The 7,812-nt window shown below is 43.0% G+C and overlaps 1 pseudogene; it reads right to left on the bottom strand.

Annotated features, from left to right (window-relative positions):
- Nucleotides 1–2,663: 2,663 nt before the first annotated feature.
- Nucleotides 2,664–2,779, bottom strand: LOC145392520 (5S ribosomal RNA; annotated as a pseudogene).
- Nucleotides 2,780–7,812: the final 5,033 nt, after the last annotated feature.

Raw genomic sequence — 7,812 nt, forward strand, 5'->3', positions numbered from 1 at the left:
ACATTTGGTAGGGGAGAGAGAGAGAGAGAGAGAGAGAGAGAGAGAGAGAGAGAGAGAGAGAGAGAGAGAGGAGAGAAAAGCAAACGAAGGAATGGAGATGGACAGAGAAAGACTGGCTAATATCATAGATGAAAGAGAAAACGAAAATTGAAGAGAAAACTATAAGACAGAGCAAACCATGAGAACTGAAAATCAGGAAAAAACACTGAAGACTTTATATTGACATTCACATCAGCCAAAGACATTGCCACGCCATCGTCCTTCATCCACATCACCACTGACATCCGCCTTATAATTGCAGACATCCACACCATCATGGACATCCACCTTATCATTGCAGGCATCCACATCATCACAATCATCCACCTCATCATTTCAGAGATCCATATCATCACAGACATCCACATTATCATTGCAGACATCCACATCATCACAAACATCCACCTCATCATTGCAATTATCCACGTCATCACAAACATCCACCTCATCATTGCAAACATCCACCTTATCATTGCAATCACCCACATCATCACAGACATCTGCCTCATCAGTGCAAACATCCACATCATCACAGACATCCACCTCGTCATTACAAATATCCACACCTATCTCTTCACCCCGTCTTCAATTCTGTGGCATGTTTTCTATTATAATTACGCCATTTCAAGACGATTTTACACAACCTGGGAGAAGTTTAATGTAGCTGAAGGTTAACGAAGGCGATTTATATACAACCCCTCTCATACGAAACGCCTCCCCGAAACTGAATGAAATACGTTCTTTAATTGAAAGGCAAAGGTCCCTTTCCATTACATTCTATTTAGATTTTAATTCTGGTAGTGTGTATATCCCTACAGTTCGTTTATTAAATAATGAACTACTGCCTAGTGAACAACAAATTTCAGGGGAGCCGCTATATACAGACTTGTATTTTATTAACCCTTCCGCATGCTGGTCAAATATGAATCAGGAAGGGATGTAAGTGGGGAGAGCAGTGCATTTCAGAGAGGAAGTATTGCAATACATAAGTTAGTGTGTCCTTGATTCTTTATATGCCAGCGATATGACAAGACAGGAGTCACACATACGCTAACACACTGCAATCACCCTGTATAAATGTCGTCTATAAAACTGTGTCTCAACTCTCTACTCAGGCACACGCAGATGGGAGGCCACCTTGACTCAACATAAAGTTGTAAGAGATAAAGAACACATTTTCTTTTACCAAGACATATAGCATCAACTGATGGCAACAAGAATAAAATACGGTAGACATCACCAGGAAGATGTATAGTTTCATAACATAATGGACTTGGGTAAACATGAATAGAAAGTAAAAGACACTTTATCTGACGTAAACAGAACTGAAACAAAATCAATGAGAACAGGAAAAAGGTTTAAGGGTTTAGGGTGATAAAAATTATGAGCATTAATATAATCAGCTATACATTCAATTTTCTCTCTTTCTATCTCTCTCTCTCTCTCTGACTATCTCTATCTATCAATCTATCTCTGAGCTTGCACGCGTGGGTACTTGTGTGTGTGTGTGTGTGTGTGTGTGTGTGTGTGTGTGTGTGTGTGTGTGTGTCACGGGAACCACCCTGTGGTGGGGGGCGTGAGTGCTCCGTCAATCTGGTGGGCCATACCACCAGGGTGAAATACCCCCCGGACTCAGCAAGAAGACAGGGTGTCCCATGCTGAAGGGGCAATCACTGAGGGATCAAACAAAATTTTACTAAGTGCACTGACTTGTGGAATGCCACGAATGAAAAATCCATGAGTGGAGTCCCACAGAAGGCGAGGCTCGAAAGGCAGAGGTCTCGGCAGGCTCCTGCAACACTGCTAAGAAGATGGTCATCATGAATCTTCCTGCTACCGTCACATATTGTTGAGGGCCTAGTCATGTGGAAAGTGCTGCCATCAAACCAAATCCATTCACTGCACAAGCCCACTGCTATACCCACCTACCACTTCATCCTGTCAAGATCAAAGGCCAAAAGACCTATGACGACACAATAGTGTGATGGTGCCAGGTCATGGATGTGGCTGGTAGTTGGTAGCTCGAGTCCTGCACATAAGTAGCACTGGCCCAGTGGTTGCTGGCATGAGTGTAGGAGTAGGTGATGCCCTCGGCAATATCCAGTGCAACCAAGTAGCCGGAAACGGATGCCCAACTGTTGACCCTTGACAGGAAGGGGTTTAAAAGATGTAACCTAACATTTGCTGCTCCACACCACCTGGCAAATAACCGCGTCTGTCAAGGCCTCCCACACTGCAGACAAATCAAAAGAATCTCTCTGACTCTTACTTCCTGAAATATTCGAACTTTTCTTGATACTACAGACCAAGACACATGACCGTGCCATAGAACTGCTCTTATTCCCAATTAACAGAAAAGATATATAATTGACATTGCTGTCTTGTCTGACACTAGCCTCTCAGCAGAGGGCAACCTAATATGCCCAGACAATGTAAAAAGAAACCATGGTTATAGGCTTTGCAGTCTGAAGCAACTTACTACAGAAGATCCACGAATCATTCATTCATTCATTCATTGCCAGACGCCATGTATCCCAAACAGGGTGGCCAAGGGCTTAGAGTTAATTGTTTTACAGGGAGGGGCACTAATCCTCCACCAACCCCACTTGACACGTAGGGAGTTATGCCAACAGCATCTGGTGTTCCCATGTGGTCACCCATCCAAGTACTAACCAGACCCAACGTTGCTTAACTTCGCTGATCAGACGGGAAGCGGTGTACGAATCACCTGACTATTTATTAGAGAGGCTGATGTCCTGGTGCATACCACTTCTAAAGGGTATTTTGAAACCCTTATCAGTGCCTATGCCCCAACCCTTGACTCTGTAGGCACCATCAAAGATTCCCTCTATGCCACTCTGAATGCTACTAGTCCCTCATTACCACATAATGACAAACTCATTTGAGATTTTAATCCCAGTTTTCCTGTTGGAGACTTAAATGCCAGAACAGGGAAAGATATTCACCTCTGGCAAGGCATCACAGGCTGCTAGGTGTTGGTAACGTGAACAGCAATGGCCTCAGATTGCTTTCCTTATGCTTCGAACACAGACTGGTCATCACCAACACTATTTTTCAAATTAACCCACTGTGTGCCGGTGCCGTTTGAAAACGGTTGAAAATAAAAAACTTCACTGTGACCGCATTTTTCAAGATTCGTGGGTAAAAATTGGCAGGCATGTAAGGTAACTGTTCCTCTACCATCCCTCAGGCTGTCAAGGCCATACACTCACTCGCTCCCCCCCTCACGCTCGCTCTGCCTCACTCTGCCTGTGTGCCTCACCCAGTGCTGTACATAGTGAAGGCATTTTGTAAATATTTTCATGTACAGTAAGTGTAAGTTGTAAATATTTTCTTGTAAGTGTAAGGATTATATAGTGAAGTCAAGTTGTAAATACCTTCTTGTAAGTGCCAGGACTGTACGTAATGAAGTCAGCTTGTACCTATCTTCAAGTAAGTGTAAGATAATGCATTCACAGTGAGAAAGACACGCAAATTGTGTGAGATGCTGAAGTAATAAGTAATCAGAAAAGTGCACTGAACATTGCTATACCTTCCCAGCATAAATAACTGAGTATACCTTACGTAGAAAACGGCTTTCTCTCACGTACGTGGTGAGTGAGAGAGAACGGCTATACCTGTACACGAGTAGGCAAGACTCAATAATAATTTTCGAGCCTCGGTGAGCATTTTCATGGCCAAATTCGTTGTTTCCACATCAAAATCTATCATTTTAGCCAAAAAAAAAGTCAAAAAATGGCCGGCACTGGGGTGACCCATAGGGCTAAAAACATAGCCGGCACGCAGAGGGGTTAAGAATAAACGCGAAACCACATGAATGCACCCATGATAAAGACATTGGCACCTAATAGACCATGTCATTGTAATGAAGCGAGAGTGATCAGAAGTTCTTGTAACCTAAACTATACGAGGTGCTGAGTGCTTAATGAACCCTAACCTTATACTCATCAAACTGCAAATAGTCATATGCTCACTAGTGCACCATAGACCATCCTCCTAGGAAATAAACTGTAGTATTTTAAAGGATGCGACAACTTGTAACACCTTCCACAGCTTTATTTTAGACAAGCCCTCTCAGTGCCCACCAACTGCCTCAAACAACAATGCAATAAATCTTGATGCAGAATGGCTGAACATTAAGACACTGATTCAAAGCACTGCAGAAGAAACACTAGGCTTCTCCAATCATTACCATAAAGATTGTTTTGATGAAAATACATAGGTATATGACCTTGCAATGAAGAATAAAGTACATAACAACTGGTTGGTTCATCCTAGCTCCTCACCCCTCAAAATTGAATTCCAGAATCTCTGAAGCAAAACCCAGAGAAAGCTGCATCACATGGAGAAGAGATAGTGGAATGAGCAGGCACAAGAGCAGCAAAGACTGGTGGATATTAGTGACCAACATGGGTTCTGCAAGTCCACACAAACAATCTATGGGCCAACCAAACACAACATAACCTATATTCGATCAGTTAAATAAGACCACCTGAAACACAAACAAGAAATCCTAGAAAAATGATCACAGTATTACAATACCTTATTGAATCGAAGAAACCCAGTGGAGAACAACACCACTGACATGCTCCTCAAGCAGCAGATCTTGATGTCCTACCTACTCATGCAGAAGCTGTTCAGGCCATCTGATCTTAAAAAAAAAATAAGAAAAGTCCTGGATCTGATGGCATGGCATCTGACCTAATCAAAGAGGTGGCCAGTTACCCCACCAGCACTTCCATAATCTCACACTGACTATCTGGAACCAAGAACGAATTCCATCTGAATGGCTTACTTCTGATACTTAAATCATTCACAAGAAAAAAAGGGGACCTCTCAAACTGTGACAACAGCAGAGGTATTTCCGTCATTGTGAATGCTAGTTAAGTATTAACCAAGATAATGTTATCCAGACTGACAAAACATCTGACTGAGTCAACACTTCCTGAAACACAATGTGGATTTTGGAAGGAATGAATCACCTCTGATATGATCTTTGTTACTCATCAGGTACAAGAGAAATGCCACGAGCAGAACCGTGACCATTATAATTACAGTATTATACTCATCGTTCCTGGAAAAGCATTTGACGTAATTTTTATGGCCTGCTCTTTCATCATTTGGAGTTCCAAACAAATTTCTTACCATCCCGAAGACCCTACATGACAACATGAATCTCAGGTGTCCATAAGTAGTAACAAATCCGAACCCTTCAGTGTGGACGTGGGAGTAAAGCAAGGATGTGTCCTGGCTCCTGTCATTTGCAACATCAATTTCACTGTAGTCACCCTTTTAAGTCACCAAGAAATGAACCCTGATGATGGAATAAAATCCAGTTCCATCTAGCCGGTAACTCTTTAAATCTTAAACGTCTTTAAGCAAAAACAAAGACTGTAATGGCTCATTTCCCATAGCAACAATATGCTGATGACTGTGCTGTCCTTGTACATATCCAAAAAGTCCTACGATAGTCTTATCATCGTCTCCAACATATACCAAGCAATGGGCCTCCAAATAACAGTCAATAAAACAGACATGATATCGCTGAGAAACAACCCTGCTGAGCCTCTTGCATTTCAGATAACTATCTAAAATGTAACACAAGTCTTTACACAAATCAACCACGCCTTAGGCTCTTTTGGACGTCTTACGTCCAAAGTTTTTGAAAACAGCAACTTGAGAATCGAGATGAAGGTATCAGCATGTTTCTCCACTCTCTCATATGGTGCTGAATCCTGGACAACCTACTAGCGTCACATCAAACAGCTTAAGTCGTTTCACATCCGATGCTTACAGGGCATTTTAGGACTCAAATGGGAGGATAAAGTCCCTAGCTCACAAATTCTCCAGTGGGCAAAGTTAGCCAGCATAGATATCATGCTGGCTTAAAACAGTTGAGATGGGTTGGACACATGTTCCTCATGACTGAGCACCGCCGTCCCCGCCAGGGTCTATATGGCCAACTCCCTGCAGCACGTGGCAGCCCAGGGAGGCAGAAGAGATATATAGATCGTATAAGAACTGCTCTGAAGAAATGCAACATCATACCAAAAGATCTTAAAAGAGCTGTTTTTGACAGTAAACAATGCAGCTAAGGAACCATTCATCTCTGGGAAGCTCGGAACCTGGTCAGAGAAGGACATAGAAAATGAAGGCACAACTAAAATACAGTTCTCCAAGCAAACACGGACCTGAAATGCTGACTGGGTGGCAAAGATTGCTGATCCAGGATTGGTCTGCACAGTCACACACGTTGGGATCAAAGACAACAGGAAACACCATCCTAGTGAGTATGGCAGACGTCGTCATCTTCAGCAGAAGAACCTCTGTATGTGTGTGTGGTGTGTGTGTGTGTGGTGTGTGTGTGTGAGTGTGTGTGTGTGTGTGTGTGTGTGTGTGTGGTGTGTGTGTGTGTGTGTGTGTGTGTGTGTGTGTGTGTGTGTGTGTGTGTGTGTGTGTGTGTGTGTGTGTGTGTGTGTGAGTGGTTTATGAGGCAAACTTGTCTGCGGAATATACATGCAGAGGAGGCGACTGAATTTGCATCTTATTACATCTGGCCCTGAAACTTACACGCCTGAAAATCCCACAGTGAAATAATGACAATGCGTGGGTATGTCGGGTGAACTGAGGCGAAAGAGAGAGAAACAACTTGGTGGTGGATGAGGCAGGGGGATTCTTGTTAGGACAGAGAGAGAGAGAGAGAGAGAGAGAGAGAGAATGATGGATGGAGAGAAGATATAAAGATATACGGATACATATATGCAGAAAGGGATTAATCCCCGAGCTACCCCTCATAAGATCATATAGTCCTGCTAGGGTTACAGGAGAGTGCTACCCCCCCAGCACGGCAGCCACCGGGCGGGGCGCGAACTCACAACCTCACGATTACGAGCCCGACACCCTACCACCGAGCTACCACGCTCCCCATATATGCAGAAAGATAAACAGATATAGATACATTGGAAGCTGTATATACTGAATATATATATATATATATATATATATATATATATATATATATATATATATATATATATATATATATATATATATATATATATATATATATATATATATATATACTGTGGGTCAATGAAAACGCACCAGTACGTTATCTGTGGTTTATTGTAGGTAAAATTCGACATATCTATATGTAGTTCACTCAGTGGGTCCATCAGCACCTGCTACAAGCTTACGGCAGAACAGAAGGAAAAGAATCTCATTACATAAACAGTCATCAGTGCATTTGTAACTTGATCCCTAGACAGACATGTCCACACAACGTGTGTCAGTCAGTACGGGGTGTGGCCACCATTTGCAGCCATGCATGTTCTAATCCTACGCCTCTTACTGGACACCAGTTCACGTACTGTGTGCTGTGGAAGCCTCTCCCACTCCTCCTGCACTGTGTAGATCATTTGTTGTCTGTTTTGTAGTTTGGGGTCACAGGATGACAGGCGCCTCTTAAGATAATCCCACACATGTTCAGTTGGGTTTAAATCAGGTGAGAAGGTCAGCTACAGCAGTGTTGACATTCTCAGCCTGCAGAAATTCAGTTGACACGAGCAGCACGCAGACGAGCGTTATGTTGTTCCAACGTTGTTTCACCTGGATGGTCGCGTAGAAACGGGATCACATGGCGCCTGAGAAAATTGTCGACGTATCCTAGAGTCGTCAGGTTGCATTCAATGATCACTAGAGGTGTTTTGTAGTCGGCTGCAATGCCTGCTGCTGCCATGATGCCGGGTCCAC

Source organism: Coenobita brevimanus, chromosome 2 (genome assembly GCF_032717465.1).
Source record: "Coenobita brevimanus isolate Jiangsu-jjx chromosome 2, ASM3271746v2, whole genome shotgun sequence".
In the NCBI taxonomy this organism is placed as follows: Eukaryota; Metazoa; Arthropoda; class Malacostraca; order Decapoda; family Coenobitidae; genus Coenobita; species Coenobita brevimanus.